The 21,432-nt window shown below is 40.4% G+C and overlaps 1 long non-coding RNA gene across 2 annotated transcripts in view; it reads left to right on the top strand.

The window, feature by feature from the left end:
* LOC114558097 (uncharacterized) overlaps positions 1-19,344 on the top strand; it is a 46,089-nt gene extending 26,745 nt beyond the window's left edge. For both annotated transcript variants that reach the window (XR_003692906.1, XR_003692907.1), the window contains exon 3: positions 18,925-19,344. This is a non-coding gene — a long non-coding RNA (uncharacterized LOC114558097). The remainder of the gene's footprint in view (positions 1-18,924) is intronic.
* The last annotated feature ends 2,088 nt before the right edge of the window (positions 19,345-21,432 follow it).

The following is a 21,432-nucleotide window of genomic DNA, read 5'->3' as shown; positions in this document are numbered from 1 at the left end:
AACGTCTCCTTCCAGGCAGCGCTGCGACCGTTTACTTCAAGGCAACCTAACCCTAACCCTAACCATAACCCTAGTGCCTTCCACCGATAAACGAACATTACGCACACTATTTATTCCTTTGAATGGGTAGATTTTTTCATGTCATGCTTACTGTACATTACTGAGAAGTTACTTTCCCAATAAGTTTTGTGTGTGTGTGTGTGTCAGTGACAGTGACCTAGCAATTGACTTACAGGCCATTTATACCCCATTCCTGTCAGAAGTCATTGGTGCGGGTGTCACGCAATCAGCAAGGGGTGTGAGTGTGCCGTAAGAGTGTAAGCTGTCCTACGGTGGCAGAACTGTTTGTCACTGCTATGGAGTGTTATAGCCAGAGGGAGGGACACAAACGTACACACATAAAGGGATGAACATCTGCTGTGTAAGACCTGGGATAACCTGACAGGACACATGGGCTGCGACCAAGTACAGTGTTTATTAACGTGAAGCATTTGGGATTTGCAATCTTCTTATCCAGCTGTATCAAATATGTGCTGATTTTAAGTACCTTAAACACATATTAGCTCTGGTATGATTATGTAGCCACAACATTATGGATAAAACATCACATGAAGAGTTGTTTTGGCAATATGACTAATGTTAGATTTGTCTACCCTCATAAGTAATCACCACTAACATCAGCCATTCAGCATGACCTGTTCATCCATCTTTCATTCCAGCATTAGCAAATGAATGATGAAGAAGAGGGACAGGCTTTCAGAAAAGGAAGAGATAAACAAATACCCAGAGGTGACTCAGGGTGAATTGTAATTTGAGGCTAACAATCGGAAGCCATGCAGATAAGATAAGTCTATTCCTGTTCCTAAATGGTTTTCAGTATGGATAAGTGGAATTTACTGCTTTTTAACTCTGGAGAAATATGAAATATAGTATGATTAAAAAGGCTGAAGGTTGAGGAAGTCTCTGAGAGTTCAGCATAGGGTGACATCATTATTTTTTTGTATGTGAATTTTAAACTATATAGTGGCCTTTAAACTAAATAGGGATGTATTAAACATATAATGCTCTAATGAATTAGTGGTTCAGGGGAATCTGGCTTGAGGCAGCTGGGTCTCAATAAGACTCTGATGGGATAACTTTACAGATATAAAATAAAGTTAAACTAAGCTGTGTTAAAGGGTCATTTTATATGTAGCCTGCATGGCTGACCAGGCACAAAGCCTTATTACTTTTAATTAGCCCTAGCCCTTGTGTCATTTAGCTGCAGCGGTACTATTTCTGTCCCTCTGTCCTACTTGCAGACTAACCTTTTGCACTGCCAATAAACATTAAAGTTTACCACCTTTAAACTAGAGACCTCTAGTGTAGGATGAAGAGGAAGATGTAATGATCTTGAGCATCTGTATTGGACTTGAATGAGGCACACAGCACTGTCTGGAAGGAGACGTTAGGGCCTTAAAACACCGATAAACGAACATTACGCACACTATTTATTCCTTTTGAATGGGTAGATTTTCTTTTTAAATATAAGATGATCAACAAAGAACCCCCACTGCCTGAAAATGACAAGTCATACTTACTGTACATTACTGAGAAGTTACTTTCCCAATAAGTGTGTGTGTGTGTGTGTGTGTGTGTGTGTGTGTGTGTGTGTGTGTGTCTCTCAGTGACAGTGACCTAGCAATTGACTTACAGGCCATTTATACCCCATTCCTGTCAGAAGCCATTGGTGCGGGTGTCACGCAATCAGCAAGGGGTGTGAGTGTGCCATAAGAGTGTAAGCTGTCCTACGGTGGGACGAGGATGGCGGAACTGTTTGTCACTGCTATGGAGTGTTATAGCCAGAGGGAGGGACACAAACGTACACACATAAAGGGATGAACATCTGCTGTGTAAGACCTGGAATAACCTGACAGGACACATGGGCTGTAACCAAGTACAGTGTTTATTAACGTGAAGCATTTGGGATTTGCAATCAGACTAACCTTTTGCACTGCCAATAAACATTAAAGTTGACCACCCTTAAACTAGAGGCCTCTAGTGTAGGATGAAGAGGAAGATGTTATGATCTTGAGAATTTGTATTGGACTTGAATGAGGCCTGGAGCCAATCTAACAGGGTTGGTTTCTCATTTATAAAGGCTCTTTCTATCCTAAAGTATCAAGTTAATCTAGTTAATCTAGGGGGATTTAAATCTGGGGTGACTCCTTGCAGCTTCAAAATGTAATAAGTTTATTAGTTCAATAGTATATTTAAAATTACCTGTTTTTTCACTTTGTATGCAATGCAAACTTACATATGCAATTTGCAATACACTGAAAGAGTTTGTAAAGTTAAAATAACGCTTTAATTTGATGGAAAGTACTGTATGCCTAAAGCAAGGATTTGGTTGCTTACCACAGCCAGCTTCACTATCTGTGTTTGGTTGAGACAGACCTGGAGCGAAACTGAGATGGATGGGCTCCAGACAGCTCCAGACACACATACAGATACAGTACACACACACACACACACACACACACACACGCTAATCTGCTCTCTCAGAACCACTCTGTATTGTAGAGTGCACAATTGAGAGTGTGTGTGGGAAGAGGCAAGACTCAATTTCTTTGTTTTTCCTCTTCTAGGCCAACATGTCAATCCTTTGTTCTAAAGAGAGAGCACATATGTCTGGTGTGTGAATGTGTGAATGTTAAAACAAGGGTGGGTGTTTAAAAGTCAGATCCCTTAATTGGATCACTTGCGTACTGTCTAACTGGGCCCCAAGTAAAGCTAGCTCTGTTTCTACAGAGCCTACGCACACTAAGTGCAAACGTTCTCCCACATCTACTGTGTGCATCACAACCAGTGTGATGTTGGCAACTACAATCCCCAGGATGCAAAAAGAAAGTATTTTGGCAAATTTCTGTGTTTGTGTAATGTGTAGAGAAACAATCCAAGATCAATAGTAAACAACGGAGGCAGTAAAGAGGGAAAATGGAAGCAGAAAGAATTACCCATAATATGTAGGCCTATGTATTTCTTGTATGTTTGTACAGTATGAACAGCATGGATGCTCTCAAGGCTGCAGCACATTGGTGCCGTCTCTGTCTTACAACTCAAACTGTTATAATTTCATTGAACACTGCTGAGCATTTCTGTTATCAGTAATCAATAGCTATAGGAAAGGAAAGGAAAGGAAGAGTTGTTCAAAGTCAAAATCCACACTTCCCCTGCAACTTGGAAAGGAAGAGTTGTCTTCTCGTATTAAGCCGGTTCAGTCTTGGTACCCGGAGAACAGATGTTCAGTCTGTCAATTATCCATGTGTTAATATCAAGGGAGACATTCCTCGAGTGTGAGGATTACTGTTCTACTTGGATAGGCCCAGCATCGCTGACAAGGCCATCTGATCAATAGTAGAAGCGTAGACGCAGACGCTTAAACATTCATTAATACTCTCACTTTAATATTGATCTTTTTCCCCAGAGCTGAAAATGGCCCCGCAGCCACAGACTTGTAGTCTCTACACAGTACGTCAACCACCAAAAGATGATTATTTAAGTATGAAATATCACAGTTTGAGCACGGATGCATTATGTATAGTCCCCCTCGAAGTGAACCAGGTGTCACGGTCTGATTTGTAAGATACCCAGCACAGTTGTGATAAGAAGATTTATTGCAAACATAAACTGCTGCAGATGATTACAGTGGAGGATATGATTTATGCCTCCTTCATTAAGGCAATCAGCATATTTCCCTTGGTGTGACACACTAACACACAGATGAATATTCAAAATCACACACACACACACACACACACACACACACACACACACACACACACACACACACACACAGCCACATGCAAGCCTACATTAAATGCATGTGCATAAGCACATACACAGCATGCCGACAGAGCAGTTGTTTTAATTGTGTCGAACATTGAAAGCTGCCCACAACATATTTCTGTCCAATACTCAAACAGGTACACTACACACACACACACACACACACACACACACACACACACACACACACACACACACACACACACACACACACACTCAAAAATTCCTTTGTGAAAATAAGGAAATTATTTTTTATTGAAATATTTTAGGAATTTAAGGGAGACCTGCTTGTGCTGTTGCTGTAATGTTTCATCGAAAAAGGATTAACCAAAGTTGCAGATTGATTTGCTAAAATGTATAAGGTTTTCATCATAGAACATTCCAATTATCGTAAGATCTTTTCTTCTTTGATCTTTGATATTGGACTCAAAGCTTTTTCACAGAGTTCGGTCAGGGGACTGGAATAGTCATTATGAAAAAATATTCTCTAGCCAGTAAACCATTTCTCTGCGGATTTGGAGGAGTTCTTTTCTTTGTTGTTTTCCTGGAAGAAAACCTCAACCCAGTTTTAACCTCAAACAAGATTCCCAGTTCCCTACAATCTGAAACATCCACCACAGTGTTTCGCTGGGGATTAAACTCTTTGCTTGATGAGCGTCCTCCTTTTTTTGAACCAGCAGTGACCTCTATTTACAATATGTGTCATCTGACCGTACTAGTTCCAGTGTCGTTAAGCAAACTTTACAGGGTCATTGGAGACATGGTGACCTAACTATTCACAGCAGCTCTGCAACTTTGATCCTTGGAAAAGTGTTTTAACTCATGAACTGTCCTACTTACTGTGTACGAAAGCAGTATGCTCATATCCTCTTCCAGACAGGTTCATTACATCTCCAGTCATTTCACTTTTCTAAGCTCCTAATTTAAAAAAGGAAATTGGCATTTTCAAACATTCATTTGCACCCATTAAGCAATTCACTGGAATATGGGAGATATAACTTCTTTTTAGAAATTTGTTTTTTCTTTTCTTTTTGTTGAACATGACACTTACTTAGTCTCCTCAATACTCATTTCCTGAAACAAATAAGTTTCATTATGAAAGCAAAAAGTTAGATAGATAACCGTTCTGTTATACTTCACAATTTTGTCATGTATGTCTGTCTTTGTCTTTCACATTTACCTCTTTCCAACATTTCTTGCTAAATTCAAATACAGTGTAGCAAACACGTACTTCATTTCAGTCCCCTTGTAGACATTTTTCTCCTTTGCATTTTCAAAACGAGACCTTTTCTTAAAATTGAAAGCACCAACAAACATTTTATTGACATTTTTAGAATTGGACTTCCCATACTAACCATACTAATATAATATTTAAGCACAGAGGGACCATATTCCCGATCTGATTCGGCAGCACAATGGCCTTGTTGTTCTTTATTTCATTGACAAAATATCTGTGTTGTTTTTCAGTGCAGAACTTGATTTTTATCATACAATACAGTGTGTATCACTTTGGTTGTAAGTGAAATATATGTTCTTTCCTCATATCTCATCTTTACCAAGGGGCATAGTCCTCAGCTTGACAACATACACAAAACACATCACAGTAAAAAATAAACCCCACACAAATCTGTCGTCTGTCCAGCTCAGTTGTTTAGATTCATCCCCGTGGCCTTCAGATGTGGTGGAAAGGAATCTGTCCAGCTAAGTGCTTAGACCAGCACTATCTGGAATGAAGGTGGTGTCCTCTCCCAGGCTTTTGACTGATGCTCTTAATGAGATACCCTGGTTTGACTAAATGGTCAAAGCTTTTATTTCCCTGGTGTGCTGTTGAGCTTGTTTGTTCATGGCTACACTATTTCATGGTTTTATGTGGGTAAAATTACACTGGTATTTCATTGAGCCTGTCCACCCTCCCAATCAATCATCCCATCATCCTGTTACAGTCGTACAGTGTTTGTGTCAGGCGCGCACACACACACACACACACACACACACACACACACACACACACACACACACACACACACACACACCATAAGTCATCTCAACATGTTTATGGAAGCAGTTGGATCAATAGGCAGCCAGCCTCTAGCCATCAGGAATCAATACTGCAGCACATAGTGAGAACACAAGTCAAGAACAAAGCTGCACCACCATAACACACAAAATGCATGCACATACAGTATAGTACACACACACACACACACACACACACACACACACACACACACACACACACACACACACACACACACACACACACACTACTGCCATGACCAGTGAATGATTGCTGTGGTGCTGGGGACTGTGTGATAAGGGATCCATTTGGAGCTAAACTCAGTCCTGGCCTCCGGTGATCCAAAGGGCAGACACATGAAAGGATGAGTAAACTGCAATGCATCCCTTCCATATGTTATTTACACAGTGAACAGGCGCAACGATGTAGTTTTCATTCATATAAAAAAATTAAATTCATCCAGAAGAAATTGAAAAGTTTAATAATTATGCTATAAAATGGGATATTTGCCAGCAACTGGTGCCCACTCTAAGTGAATGTTATTTATCCATTCAGCTTTTTTAGCCACGCTAGCGACATGATTTTAGGGATGGCAATGTCGGTCTGTCAGTTAGGGATCGGTGCTGATACTGACATTATTAAGCTCATCTATATATGTGAGCGATCCATACAGTTTCTTTCTGGATGAATTGTAATAACTTTAATAATAACAACTCATAGAATGGTTAGCATGTCTGTAAATTATTTCCTTTGATTTCAAAATAGAATAATTACATCCATATGAGGATGGAATAATTTATGTTTTTGCTAAATATTTTAGGAATACATTTTTAGGCAAATACTTTTTAGGCTTTTGGAGTCAAAACCTAAGCTGTGGAGTTAGCTCACTGTGAAGTCAAGTTGAGGAAGCTGAGTTCTTTCTGAAACGACTTTATGCCACAGCTCTTTGTTGGCTTATAAATAGCACAACAAACCTCACCAAAATGTTTACCTGACTTAAAATGAGAGGCAATTCGTCTTCTAGAAACCAAGCGTGCTGCTTGTAGAAGGGGGGAGTTGGGCTTGGTGGAAAGGGAGGGAGAGCAGGAAAATATACTGTGAAAAAAAAGCAATTAGGAGATAGAGAGGCAAAAGAAAAAAAAAATCTATTTTGGACGATTTCAAACAAGCTTGTCACAACAGTGCCAGAGGACTCAAGCTGTCTGTCTCACCACGTTGATACGCGTGAACACACACACACACACACACACACACACACACACACACACACACACACACACACACACACACACGTCAGTCTGTGTGAGTTCCTGTGACAGTAGGATCAGTCTGCACCCCACAGGCTGTAACCCCACGAAAACCTTCTCAAAACACTTTAATTAAAACGTCTCCCACAATTACAGCACATCCCGATGCTTTGACCTTCACACCTCCCATGAATACTGTGTCATGCAATGTCTCTCTTTCTCTTCTCTCACTCTCTCTCTCACACACACACACACACACACACTGTTGCTGTCCAGTCAGAACGTTGCAGTTTTGTGTGCGATAAGTGACATGTTGTTTTAATAATGATTTTATGCCAGGTAATTTTAAACCAGCGCGACTTCCTGACATTTGTGTTTGAATGTGTGCACTGCCAAAAGTCTTGGAGTAAAGTGAAAAGACATGCAACTGCAGTGAAATAATTCTACTGACTGAGAAATCACTTAAATAACTTAAATGGTAAGACCAGTTTATGACAATTAGGATATTATTTTCATAGTTTTGACACCATTTGTTTGTACGAGGATCATATCACCAACTTAATAGCTTCAATGTGGGAATGCGACGGCATCGCTACAACACTGAGGCAAAACATATTTAAAAGCTATAGTGTGTGACTATTTTATAATAATTAACGTCCATTACATACAAATGAGTTGATACAAAGCTCCACAAAACTCTCTCTGTATTTGTCAGTGTGGCTATGTTTAGAAAGTAGTGTAGTCTGGCGACATTCGAGCGAAGCAGCTCGATCCTCCGTGTTCTCTTTGATTTGAGGGGATAAACGCTACTAGCGTGGAGGAGGGGTGGGGGTGGTGCATGATCACCGAAGGCTTGTGTCAGTGTCGTTGTCATTAATTAGAATTCATCATAGGGGTGAAAGAAACTACGCACTACAGCTTTAAGACGATCAGACAGATTGTTAACATGCCAACATTTTGGCCAGATTATTTAAACCTTTTTATTTGAAGGTTAAACTGGAATTAACTTGTATGTGGGTATAGGAGTATTACAATGGAGTATTAGTGTTAGTAGTTGCAAAGTGGGAGGAATTATTTTCAGTTACAGAAGTGAAAGTCCCATTTTTAGGCTCTTTAGGCTACTATCAGTTGGAGCACTTTGAAGGCTTGGATGGACATGAACTCAGACGAACAACTGTGTTAGAAAACAATCTGGTTCTTTGTTAAAAAGTCACAGATGTAACAGTCACTTAGCTTAATGAGCTAAAATTGTGCTATTCTGTACTTCCAGAACCACCGGCCTCTCCCACATCATTAATTTGTAGGAATGATGGCCACGGCCAAAACTAAGACCCAATAAAAAGTTATATATGGAAAATTACTATATATACTATATACTATATATAGTTATATATAATGAAATGATAACTTAGACCCAAATTGTAGTAGACTAGTATTGCCCTTTTAAAACTTAAGTGACATTATCTTATTCAAGATACTGCCCTCTGTTTTGTAAAAGTTCCCAAAGTTAAGCTGCCCTGACTACAGTATAAGATAAATATCTTAGCCCTTCTGGTTCGCTGTGTAGATTAAATTACTTGTTAAGATGGACAGTATTTTTTTGCAGTGTGTGCATCGAAGAACACTATCTCTTAAGGGTGCTTCAGGGCACTTGACTGAGATTGCCGTTGCATTATCCGGCACAATGCCAACTTAAGTTGAACAATCTGCTGCTGTATTTTGCTATTTTGCCTGTTCAGTGCTTCTCTGTGTAGCATTAAAAGAGCAATAGAAGAGAGCCACTGCCACACCAGGAGTCTCAAACACACACACACACACACACACACACACACACACACACATATATATATATATACTGTATATATAAAGTATATGGATATTTAAGATAAATGTATTGAAATCCAAAAACAGCCATAGGCTATAACACAAACACACATATAGAACAATATACACGCACACACACACACACACACACTAGTGCTGGGACGATTATGGTATGGATTAAGTATGGATTCCTCACAAGTTCAACAACACATTGAGAAAAAGGCTCTCACACGGTCTTCTAAAGTGTGGGAGTATTTTACTTTTAATGCCAACAACAACGTGGTAGTCTGTAGACTTTGTAAAATGCATCCCTGAGTCAGGATAACAGCAGCAAAACACTAGGGCTGCAACAACGAATCGATAAAATCGATAAAATTCGATTACTAAAAAAGTTGGCAACGAATTTAATTATCGATTTGTTGTGTCGCGCAAGTATTAGTCCACCTAGTCGCGGAGATAAAAAAAAAAATTGAGTTGAGCGCAAAGCGGAGCAGCGCGGAGCAGCACGGAGCAGCGCGGAGCGGAGCAGCGCGGAGCGAAAGAAAAGAAAAAAGAGCAGAGCGGGGGTAGAGGAAATATGGAGAGAGACCGGAGAGACCCGTAACGTTGTTCTGAAACACTCGGCGGAGGCAGAGAAATCAGTACGACCCAAGTCATCCAGGGTGTGGGAGCATTTCACACTAAATAAATCAAAAAACGTGTTAATTGCAAGATAAGCAAAAGCGACACGGCATGGCACGGGCGCACCACGGTGATGAGTCAGCACCTAAAACGTAAACCTGTTGAGTCCTTGATGAGGAGGAAGGGAGTTCAACAGCAGGGTAAAGTCACTACACTATCCTACTTCTGTTCCGTTCTGAAGTGAGGAACGTACCGTCCCTCCAGTAGCTCTTCTGGTGCTGCTGTTTACTCGTTATCCAGCTGACTAGCATGACAAGCTAGCGTTAGCTCGGTAATAACAGTAATAAAGCAGGGGTGGTATTTTTGCAAGACTAAAGACATTGTTTTATTCACTTGACTTTTTTGGCCCATTCATTTTTCAATCTGTTATGTATATATTATGTGCTTTGTCCCATATCAGTTATTGTTGACAAATATAATAGTGTGTGGTGTATAAACGAACTTAACTTGCACTTACTACAATTATGGTAATAATTTAATGAATAAGTGTGTGTGTGTGTCTGTCTGTCTGTCTGTCTGTCTTTCTGTCTGTCTGTCTGTCTGTCTGTCTTGTCTGTATCTGCTATTTGGGTTACTTACCTTTACACAACTATTAACTAAAACAATAAGTATGCATGTATAGAGTTGTTTTTTTATCCGATTCATCGATTAATGGAAAAAATAATCGACAGATTAATCGATTATTAAAATAATCGTTAGTTGCAGCCCTACAAAACACCGTAAGTTCTGCTCACCTTTTTGTCCCTTTCCCTCCCAAGTAGAGTTTAGATTCTCAGCCCGAGCCCGAACATGACCCACGGGCTGGGTCGGGCCGATATTTTCCGCCACTATCCTCGGGCCGGGCTGGGTCCTTGATCAAGCGTTTGTGTTGTTTAATCATTACTCTTTTAGCCTAATTGGGTGGGGAGAAAGCTATGCCTCTCCAGCTTCTCCCATAGCTCTGGATAGGCTAAATGTCCTGCACTGACTTGAGTGTGAGGTAAACTGTGCTAAATCGTGTCTCCCCCATCTGTAGCACGGTCTTCCATAATTGCGCAACCAGGCCAGATTGTTTCAGATATCTCACGAGTCCTTTATAACGATTCACGTATTAAAAAAGTGTCTGGTTTAAATCGGGCTCAGGCTCATATATATCATTATCAACATAGTAACACGGAATGTATTCCCAGTAGTAGCCCAACAGTATGTCAGTCCGTTGATTCGTTTTAATGCTCCGCTATGACATAACATTACGCATCATCAAACGCTGTCAGTCTGCAGTGTTATTTTTTTGGTTTACCATCATTATCACCAATCGATTACAGACTGTTATATTAGACATTCTGCAACTTGCCTTATATTGGATTTATTTGATACATCTGATTTCATATGTTGCTAAAATTGTACTTTTTTTACTGTACGATTAAAGGGAGAAGAGCTTGGATGTTAAACAAGAGGTTATTCATTATTTTACCTACTACTGTTAAAAGAAGCAAATATAAGGCTACTCTTTTTTTCACTTGCTATGTTTACTTTAAGTTTTTATTTTTGTATTCCTCCTGAAAGTGATTTTATTTGGCTTTTATTCTGGCTTCAGGTTGCACTACAAATTCATTTTACTTGAACAGTGCAGTGTTAAAATTTTTTAATTAATAGAGATTTGAACCTTATTGAAATTTGTTCTGTGTAAATTGTTAATAATTGAGCAATGGGAAAATAATCGCTAATTGAAAAATTAAACATTAGATTAATCGAAAAATTAATCGTTAGATTAGTTGACTAATCGAAAAAATTCGCTAGATTAATCGCTTAAAAAATTATCGTTTGGGATAACCCTAACACATACACGCACGCACACACACACACACGTACACACATGCACACACAGGGCAGCTTGCTGTGGGGTAAAAGATGGACATGATGTGCTGGGGACTTATCTGAAATGGGGAATGATGATGCCGGCCAAGGCCCACGATTGGTTATCCCATTTAGACCAAAGCCTGTGATTGGTTGTCTTATCGGACTGGCTCCCATCATGCATCACATAGATTCATCTGTTCCTCCGGGTTCTGCTCAAGTTGGACCAATCCGTCTCTCCCTCCATCCTGCCTTCCTCTGTCCCTCCCATTACTAATCTGTCCTTCTTCCTTCATCTTTTCCTTCATCTCATTGCCCTCACTGTATCACCCGTCTCTCCCTAGATTTATGTATCTATCTCATCACCATCCTTTCAGCTGCTTGTACTTAGAGATGTTCCGATACCGATACCAGTATCGGTATCGGCTCCGATACTGCCTTAAACGCTGGTATCGGTATCGGGAAGTACTGGACTTTATGCACCGATCCGATACCACGTAATAAAGCCCTAAAGAAAATCTACGTTAAAGTAGTTTATTTATGTTCTTTTTCCGTTATAACTCATTGTCAAACTGGAAAATAAAAGAAAGTTCTGTGTTTGTTCATGTTTCACAAAGAGTTTAACCTGAGCCAGACCGACAACAAAGATAGAAATCATATCACATCCATACAGGGATAGTAGTATACAGCTGTTAAAACATAATAAAATATATGACACACTGGTATCGGATCGGTACTCCGTATCGGCCGATACGCAAGTTCAGGTATCAGAATTGGTATCGGGAAGCAAAAAATGGTATCGGACCATCTCTACTTGTACTTATCCCTCGCTCATTCACCCTCCTCCTGTTCACCATCCTCATTTACTTATTTTTCTCCTCTTCCTTCATCCCCTGCTCTATATACCTTTACAATCATCTTTCACCCATGTCCCTCATTTCCTTCCAGTTCTCTCCTCTTCTTTTTCTCTGCCAACTCTCCTGCCGGTCCTGCGCAACTCATTTTTCCTCTGCATGCTGATAAACTGAAGGAATGATTATGTGGGGCCATTTATCAAGGGTGTGTTTTACCAGCAACGGAGACCACAGCAGGGATAAAGGGATTGGAAATACGATTTAGATAGAGATAACGGCCGAGGAAATATGGTGGTGATAGAGTAGTAGGAACAGTAAAGTGTACTTATTTTATTTCACTTTTTTCCTGTATGCAAGTGAAACTATCTCACTCTGCAATCACTGACAGATTTATATCAGTCTATAAAACATCAGTCTCTTCTTCTGCTCCTCTATATGTGCTCTAAACAATAGATTCACCTACTTTAATACAGTGCTTTCATTTCAACTAGAGAAGCATGCAGCAGGAAACTCAGTGGGTAGTGAGCTTCGCGTGTGTGTGCGTGTGTGTGCGTGTGTGTGCGCGTGTGTGCGTGAGTGTGTGTGTGTGTGTGTGTGTGTGTGTGTGTGTGTGTGTCCATTGCCTCACTCTCTGTCTAGCTGTACATTTTTCTGGCTGCCTCTGGTTGTGTGTATCTAGGGCCTATCCATCTCTCCTTCCTCGCTTTCTCTCTTCTTCCTATCTGTTTCTCTCCACATCCCTTCCTCAATCTTGTTGCTTTGCCTGTATCTCTCATCCTAGCGTTGCTTTACAGATTCATCTCTCTGTGGCACTGTCGGTCTGCACAGCTTTTTTTTCCGTTACTAAGGTTTAGCTATCTCACAGGCAGAGGCAACCCTGCTTTTCCAAACCAATGTTTTTATCCTTCTTTCTCCCTCTCTTTCTCTTTCTTTTCTTGTTTCCTTCACACTCCACCCCCCTTTTCTGTCTCTGTCTCTCTTGGGAGTGTTGTTATCAAATGCGATAGTTCACTTGCTGAAAATAATAAGCAGCTTCTTTTGAAGTCTGCAATTGCTGTTTGACGTCTCTGGTGTTTCATGCAGATATTGCCTCCATTTGTGACGGGGATAAACAAAAGATTAAACTTATTTTAAGGTCAGTGTGTGTGTGTGTGTGTGTGTGTGTTAAGTCAACCCTTTAGGGTCCACAGTGGCCTCCTGTCACCTTGCCAATCATATCAGGTGTGTTCTGATAACCTTATCTCTGCCTAAGCTTTGCATAGCCATAGGGCTGCCCCCCAACACACACACACGCGCGCGCGCGCACACACACACACGCACACACGCACGCACACACACACACACACACACACACTTTTACACATAATGCTGCTAGAGAACAGATAGGGATCGATGCTGCTAAATCAAGGACATGCACTATGCTGCTTCTGTCTGTCTCTCTGTGGCTCTTATCTATAATGGAAAAGCCATACATTTACAGCTCCGTGCCTACCTTATGGTCACGCTCAATAACAACATAAAATACTGCTGCAAAGTGTTGCTGCTGGAAAAAGCGCATATTAAAGGTTTTGGTTTGCAAAGCATTGTCCACGTTCACAATAGATGGATAGCTGAGAGAGCGGGAAAGTTAGAGAGAGACAAACAGGACAGTGCTGTGCTGTGAGATACTTGCCACTTGACTTTTTCAGAGAAATTAAAAAACAGTATACAAATCACTGTTTTATGTGAAGAACAGACAGTCTGCTAGGTAGGGGTGGGAATCACCAGACGCTCCACGATACAATTTTATCATGATAGTTATGTGACAATACGATACTTTTGTGATTTTAAACATATTGCGATATTCTGCGATATTGCAATTCATTACCCTTTTTCCAACTTAAAATTATGTCCCCAAAGGAAAACTTTGTCAACATCTTTTTTATCTAATCATTTCTCTGTTTGTTTATCTCACTTCAGTTTTATTGCTGCAAAATGGGATTGTCAAGCAAAAGTTAAATTCTCATGTGCAATTTATATAATAAAAGATCGATGCTTGGCATCCGTGTATCGATACAGTATTGCCATGGAAAATATTGCGATACTATGCTGTATCGATTTTTTTTTTAAGGATCTCCAGGTCTTGTTGGACCTAACACAAATATAGCAAGTGTGGGAATATATTTTTATATCAAAATATGAGAAGCTTTTATTAGTTGGTTATTTGTCAAAAAATGTGTTGTCATCCACACCAGAAACTAGGGACAGCACCCATAAAGTCTTTTTGTCTGTTCCCTCTCCCATTTTCTCCAAAACAGAAATGCCCAGCTCCCTTTTGTACTGCCATCTTTATTATTGCTAACTCTGATGTTGTCCAGGGGAGGGTGTAGACTGTCGTGGGCTTTGTTGGAGCAGGCTAAAATAGTGGGAAAGTAAGTGATGAGAAAGAACATTCTTGCATAAACCTCAATCTCACTATATGAGAGAACAAGCTTCTGTAAGCTGTGTAGGATAGAATTTTCCATGAGTACAAACATGCACACTACCCTATGTATTTCAGTCAGACCTATGTATTTACCCAGCAGTTGGTGCAATTGTAGTGTATTAGTTAAGGAGTTGTGAAGTCATGTAAGATAAACAGTCTGGATGGATGTCAAATGAATCTTTTTTTCCCCTTGCTTTTATCTTATTTTCTTTTCAGGGCTTCCACAGCATTTGTGGTACCAATATTGTAGTCTGTGGTTGGTCAGGTGAATCTGTCGTTTGGCCATTTCTTTTTCTCAGTGCTCTACTGCTTAAGTAAATCAGTTCAGTGGCAAATGCTGTTGCGTACATTCATTATGTGTGCTTTGGCCACTGGCAGCAATCATTTTCTTCCTCTCTACACCACTCGGCTGCTGTCCTTTCAGCTCCTCACTCTGCTTCCAGTGCAGTCCTAGAAGAATGGTAGGCAACCACGCTGATAAGAAGTGGATAGACTAATATCCATAGTACAATGGCTAATTGAGCAATTGGCTGCTGCTTTAGTTCCAGTAGCATGCCTGACACCTGTAACGATTTAGCAGTCATAGATGTAAAGAATAATGTTACATGTGCTGTTGTGTCTGAAAACAAATTCCACTTCAAAGCCCAAATAGCTGGGATAATGAAGTTATCTTAAACTCAGATTACAAGAACTCAGATAGTTAGCCCCTCTAGAGGAATGGGGATGTTCACATATAACATTTTTGTTTGTAGAAACTAAATGCCATTGCTCTGCTCTGTACAAGAGTATATTTGTCTTAGAGAGACGGTGAAGGACTGGTCTGCAGAGATTGGAGAACATTTAATTCTCACGTCTCGTTCTTACTGTAATCGCCCATTTGTTTTCTGAGAAGCCAGAAGCACTATAGTACTGTATCTGAAACATTAAAATAAGATATGTATCCTACTAACTTTTACAACTTATTTTTTTAATGAGCTTTTTTACTTGCTCTGATTAATGACAATCCAGATGCCTAACTATTAAGTGCATAAGCTTTAAAATATTGATATGATATGTATATAGGATTAATTGGGAAGCTGTCCTACATTTTAAGTGATGCAATCCGCTAGATCAGGGGTTCTCAACCTTTTGCAAGTTGGGCCCCCCCAAAGCTGGTCCATTGCAGTTGGGCCCCCCCCTCCAATTTCTTGGCGAAATGTCTGATAAACGTAACCTCAAATCATCCTCGATTTGTGCACGATTGCGGTATTTCGTTTTGATTGCAGTCATTTCTGAGAATCATGCCTCACACACATCGCCGACGCGAAAGGGAGGAGAATCTTCAAGGTGACATCACAGAGTTGAGAGTATTGCTGCATCAATGCTGCCCAGAATGACGAAAGAGGGCAGAAGGTCAGTGGCATAACTAGGCAACACCGGGCCCCTATGCAGGATTATCAAGGCGGGCCCCCCCCCTACTACAGCACGTGATGACGGCGCAATGTCCCCGAGTAGGCTACTATGAATAGGACAGGATAGGATCATAGAGACACAGCATATAAGAGATGAGATGACTGACAAAATCAGGAGTAGTCTACGTGCACCACAACAACAAAAAAACACTGGTGAATGTTGACCATAACACATGAAAAAACACACAAGGGCAGTCCCTCCAGGATTTCACAGCCTTTTTTTGAGATTGTTGCGGCCCAAAATGCCTGATTTCATGGGAGCTTTTGTTAAAAATTGCGATAAAAGTTGTGGTGTCTTTTGTATGTGTGTTGCAATGAAGTTGCAGAAGACAGTGAAAGGTGCAAAAAAAGTTAAAAATAAAAAGGAAACTTGTTTTGGGGAGAATAATAATTAGTACTATTAATTAATTACTCTGGGCTGAGATTTCCTAGGGAACCTTAAAAGGCTCAGGATGCTGCAAATGTTGGTATAATAGGAAAATGGCTGGTGGATTTAAGACAAAAAATAATAATCTATTGAATGAATCAAATATGAACATATCTGTCACTGTCAGTGGCTTGTTGGTCACATTGTTAGTTAATGTCCTATCCTGGCCACACACACAAACACACATACACACACACACACGCATTCATATGGTTTGATAAAGTACTTATTGGACATTGACGTTAAAATGTATACACGTTGGCAGTAGAGTCTGAAATGTTTTGCGCGGTCTTTCGCTGTACGTTTTGTTGGTAAATGTGAGATGTTCGAGTCACACACACGGTCATCTTCATAACAGAAACGAGGAAATTAATTTGACCCGTTCTCACTCCCGCTTGGTCAGTGGCTGTTCTCTCATTGCTGACAGGTGCTCAGACGCCGATTGAAATAAATAAAATAAAGTCTGCAAGGCTGGGGAACATGTCGCAGTTCCCTCGACTGATGCGGCCATGCTATAGGTCAAGTTTTTGTGTGAAGGAGAAAAATCTGAGTTTATATGAGGAGTGGTGTGTGTCTCCTCTCTGGTCTGACTGCAGGCTGGGACTGGTGCGCGAGGCTACTGAGAGACTGACCGCCTGGGAGGGCTTTTGGACGGGGGAGGGGCTCACGGCAACACCCGCTGCTCGTTGAGCACAGTAGCTGCAGAGTGATACGTGCTTTCGAGTCTCCAAACACTACAAAAGTCTCCAATAACATTCAGTAAAAGTCGCTAGATTAGTTTTTGACAAAAAAAGTCACCAGGAGGATGATTTGTTTGTGTGTTACAGTCCAACCACTTGCATTTCAACATGGGAGAAATTCATTTTTATTTTTTTTTCTCCCATCCTGTAGCTTACTCGCGCCCCCCCCGGGAGAGTGTCCGCGCCCCCCCAGGGGTCGGGCCCCACCGGTTGAGAACCACTGCGCTAGATAATTCAGGACTCAACATGCTTTTTGGTGTGTACATGCACCAGTGCAAGTAGAGCTGAGAATTACATGCACAGCTCAAATTGGATGTGCACTACCTTGCATATATTGTGGTATTTTTCAGCTTATGAGATGAATTTTGATGAATAAGAAACTATGTCCCTCAGTCAATTTGGTGATGCCTTTAGCTTGAAAATGAATCAATTTAAGTGTCCTCCTAATGGCTGTTCTATTTTGGGCATATCTGTCTCTCCTGATATGTCATACTTGTATAAATTTAACATCATCTCTCTCTTAAAAGCATTGCAGATGCCCCGTCTCTGAGAGGGACAAACCTTGAATTGAACCCCTTATCCTTTTTGAAGTGCCCAATTATCCTCACAATGCTGTCGCTAACTATATTATATAAAACTGTAACAATAAAAACAGTTGCCTCAATATTCGGAATATTATTGATGCTATTGTCTCGCTTACCAGACCTAGCTCCACAGCGCTGTGGAGTAAGGTCTGGCCCCTCCACACATACACTCCTTTATAGGACAAAAAAACAGCCTGGGTTGTTTGCATTTCTTTAAACCAATCACAATCGTCTTGAGCGGCGCTAGTCTCCGGTCGCAGTGACGGTGTATCTGCAAATTGGTCTCAGGGAAGGAACTTGTTTTGGTAAAACATTTGCACCCTGCAAAAGAAAATGCCACATAAAATATAAAATTAAGTTAACTGTTCACACAATACAGTAACTTGAGCTATATAAATTAGCTGGATGGTTGAACGTAATTTGCTCTCACCAGTGTATCGCCGTGTGTATTTCGTCCATAGCAAATCCCCGCCAATCGGTCCCAAAACATCCCAGTTAGAGAGTAAATGCCGTAAACATATTCTTTGTAAATCTTTACAATCATTCCCCGAACGAACCAAGCAGGCCTGCCTTGTTGCACGATCCTAATGTTTTTCTCGGAGTTTTGAAAACCGAGGGACCGAGGATCAGTGGAAGATCAGGCAGCGAAGGATGTTACAGCGATTATCCGGTAAATAAATTGTCGTCGATCCAGACTATCGATGCAATGTGAGTAGGTAAAAAATTTGAAGGTCAAAGTAAACGAGTGGGAAGAGAAAGGAAAAACAACATTTTATACTGCTTTATACAACTATTTTGTAGGAACATAATTTAAAAATAATATATTAGGACTGTCAATCGATTAAAAAAAATTAACTAATTAATTGCACAATTTGCTGTAATTAATCGCAAGCTTTTTTAAATTGAGACTGAAGCTTATAATAATGGATATTTAAATGCTAAATCACTTAACTTTGCAAATATGTTTCCAGCGAAATGTCCGGAGCTGCGATGTCCTTTTGTCGAGGCCTGCCAGGATCCTGGCGTGCCGGTGCCATTCAACTGGTTGACTCTTTTCCTGTCTGCCAATCCCACAGCCACATTCTGCTTTGTGATGAATCATGCAGATGTTGAAGGAGCTGATGGGATTACATTTCACTGGAATTTGTACCTTGTATGATTTCATGTGACAAACAAATGTATTTCTGTGATTGTGTACTGTATGTATTTTACAAAAAGTTTTATTTGACAAGGATTTGCTAGACCATTATGTCTAGATCGGTAAAGAATTTGGCTTCAATTGGTCCTCTTTCAATTGGTGCCTTTTGTGTGCGTCATCATATGTTTTGTACGTAATAATGAAGCAAACATAAACCTAAATGTCAGTTATTATGCTCTTGATGTCAGCATGGTTGAAGCGCTCACTTTAATGTAGGTAGGAAGGGAAAGAGGAATGAGGTAGCGGAGGAGTGTGGGTGGAGGATGAGTAGAGGTTAATGTGCGTAGAGCATCTCAAAGCTTTCTTGGCTTGACTCATAGGATGGCTGAGATCAGACAGAATGGTAGATTGCAGATTTTACCCTCAGCTATTAGGATTGCTCTGCTCTCTCGCTCTCATCTCTCACACCTTTTCTTTTTCTCTCCTTACGTCCTCTCCTTACCTCTCTCAGTCTTATCTATTTTGCTCTCTCTCACACATGCACACAAGGTTTCACTAACATTGTCTTGCTCTCACTAACACCCTGTCCAGTTTTCTCCCTCTTTAGTTTTTTTCTGGCTCCCTCTCTCCAGCCCATTACTTCAGCCAGTGAAAAGTCTGTGCTTCAGCAGTCCTCTCCCGCTGCTGCAGACTGTCTTTATACGGACACATCATATTTGGTGAGACAGGTAGGGGGTGGAGAGATGCAGCTAATATCTCTCTCTCATGGCTCATTCTTTCTATCCTATTTATTGTGTGTATGTGTGCGTGTGTTTGTGTGTGAGAGGGAGAATGCATGCATGTGTATGTGGGCCTGAGGCCATGATGATCCATCAGACCCATACGCACTCTCAGGACATAACCATTTCCCACTATTTCATTGCCTGTAAACTCAGGGAAACATATTTGAGAGATTCTGTCTTGCAGGTGTGCTATTCCTTACTATTTCCTGTTGGATTAAAGTGGATGAAATTGTGCAATCAGCTCCAGAGAGGAAGATGAAACTTTTGCTAGCTTGCTGACACAAACACATAACCTACATACTGTACATATACGGGCTTTTTTTTTTTAACAAGGCATCGTACGGAGTAAACTCTAATCGGAAAAGGAAAAGTTCCTTTGGTGCGTTCATGTTTACTGTATGTGGTGGATCCCCACCGCAAAGATTAGGCAAATCAGACTGACAATGCATTAAAAACCAATGGCCTAATTTGACTTTTGCTAATGACAAGATAATGCAGAGCCATTACTTTGGATTTGGAAAAAAGGCAAGGCATGTATCTTTCAAAATAGGGTCCATGTTTTTCTTTTGTTTTACAGCCTGTGTAACAGCACTGAACACATTATTTGTCTTGCTCTCACTCAGGAAGTCCATCACTTAACTTTCATGTTATTTCATGAAAATGAAATAACATGAAAATCTCTGTTCGTACAGTGTAATACAGAAATGTTAGAAATGTTCCTTATCTTTATAATAAAAACAGTTTAGCAAAGCTGCCAGTGGCAAAATGCCCCAACCAAACCATGACTTCTGTTTACCGTTACCCGTCAGTTATATTCAGTGACATGAGTAAGAAGCTTAAATATAGAGGCAGTGTGTCAGTGTCATTTGTTAGTGTGTGTGTGTTAGAAAATTGATTATTTAAAGCAAAACTTCCAGGCTTCCAAATCGGTTGGGCAGTATAAAGCAACAGTTGCCTACTTTCTTCTTCCTGGGCATTTATGTAATGCCATCTGGTGTTGATTCTGTTGAACGATATGCACTAACATGATGGCTGTATTATTACAATATGATCAGTCATCAAGCATTGATTAGCCTTGGTGGAATCCAAAATAGCATCAGAACATGTGGGAAGATTGAGAAAAGGAGCGCTTCTTTTTGGTGGTGGTTGGAAAAAAAGGTGCTCTTTGATGCAGGTGTCATCCAATAGCATCATAATAGTGTGAAAACCAAGGCACTCTTGTTGAAGACAAAGTTAAAAAGCCTTATCCATACGGCTTATTCATGTCCTGAGTACAGTCCATGTTTTTACCGTTTACAGTAAACAAAATAAGTAAATATGTTGCTTCAGTCCTGAACTTTCAGGGTGGTTTCACTAACTTTGAACACATATAAAAACAACCCAATATTCCTCACTAAAAATCTAAATCCTGGAGTCATTATATTGATGTAAATATTGCACAAAATAAAAATAGACTATTTAAGCTGATGAAATTTAAGGGCATGGCCTATTTGAAAAAGGTCTTCATTATTATAGTCCTCAAACTGCTTACTGCAGTACACCTTCGTACTCAAGGAGGG

This window comes from Perca flavescens, chromosome 7 (assembly GCF_004354835.1).
Source record: "Perca flavescens isolate YP-PL-M2 chromosome 7, PFLA_1.0, whole genome shotgun sequence".
Classification (NCBI taxonomy): Eukaryota; Metazoa; Chordata; class Actinopteri; order Perciformes; family Percidae; genus Perca; species Perca flavescens.
This window is presented reverse-complemented; position numbering and strand designations above follow the sequence as displayed.